Source organism: Leishmania donovani, chromosome 34, assembly GCF_000227135.1.
Source record: "Leishmania donovani BPK282A1 complete genome, chromosome 34".
In the NCBI taxonomy this organism is placed as follows: Eukaryota; Euglenozoa; class Kinetoplastea; order Trypanosomatida; family Trypanosomatidae; genus Leishmania; species Leishmania donovani.
Genome location: NC_018261.1, coordinates 738,140 through 739,537, shown reverse-complemented (window position 1 = coordinate 739,537; position 1,398 = coordinate 738,140).

Genomic DNA, 1,398 nt, shown 5'->3' with positions numbered 1-1,398 from the left:
CTGCGCTCCCGTGTCTCCCTCGCTGCCGTTGCGGCCCGTCTCTCGCATCCGCCGGTCGCACCCCTGCCTATGTGCCAGCCAATGGCCCATGCGCCCCCGCTGTGCACGCGCCCCAGTGCCACTTGCCTGTCTCGTCACCACTGCCTCCCCCGCCTGTCTATCCCCGTCTCTCCGTCCCTCTCTTCTCCCCCCTGCACACTGCTGCCCACGCCGCCCATCCCTCCTCGGCCCCTCACAACACACCCGCACACAACAACACGCCCAACAACAACGCGTGTGCGCGCACGCCACCGCAACACAGACATCGCGTCGCCACACCTCGACTCTCCTCCGCTCTCCCATCTGACCCCCCTCCTGCCTACCGCCTCCTCTCTCCTCGTCCGCCGTGCTGCGTCATCTCTCTCCCATCCATCACCCCTTATTCCGCGGCACCCCTTCCGTTTCTTCTCTTTTCCATGTCTCCGTTTCCTCTATCCACCTCATATTGTTATTTTCGCCAGAAAAAGTACAATGTGAGCCTTGTTGTCTACGTGGTCCTGCAGTTCTTCGCTTTCCTGTTTGTGCTGGTGGGGACGCCCTCTGACATGTTTCGCGAGAGGTTCCGAGGTGGAGATCCTTTGTGCATTACGCTGTGGGGTCTAAGGGTAACATGTAGCTCCAGCGACTACTTACTCTTCATCGAGATGTACTGGAGCGATTGCCGAGGACGAGTAGCCCGTTTCCGTGCTGCACAAGGGTGCGCCATAATATCCGTCTTTGTTTTCGCTGCGGCCCTCATCGCAGGCCTTACGTTGTTGTTCTGCTGCTCCTCCCTCCGCTTGGTCTGCCTGGCGCTGAACATCGTTGGAAGCGTCACCGTGTTTGTTGTGTGGGTGGCCATGGCGACAACTTTTCACCACAACGATGGCTCTCGTTGCCCACCTATGAAGGTTGACAGCGTCTATGGCTCCGGCTTTGTTCTCTTTCTGATCGCTTGGCTACTGGATATCATCAACATCATCATCTTGCTGCTCCCCTACACGCCCATGGATGCTGATCCAAATGAAAGAGCAGGATAACAAACAATGAAGACAGCGTCTGAAGATAACACGAGGAACGGAGGGCGGACTTGGCAGCGGCGCGGCCCCTCCTCCGCACTGGCGTCCTCGTGGTGGACCTGGTGTCAGCGAGAATGAGGGTGCACGAACTGCGGGCTCCCGTGTGTGCCCTTCGCCGACCCAGCGCTCTCGCCCCCGCTGCCGTCACCTCTCTCTTTTCGCGCTGCCTCGCATTGCCCCCGCTGTGCGCGTGCATTTCATGACGAGTGTGGCTTTGCGCGTCTCCTCTTCCTCCTCCCCCACTCCCTCCCCCGAAGCGCCGTTGTGGTGCGCGCGCATGCCTGCTGGGTCGTGGGTGGCA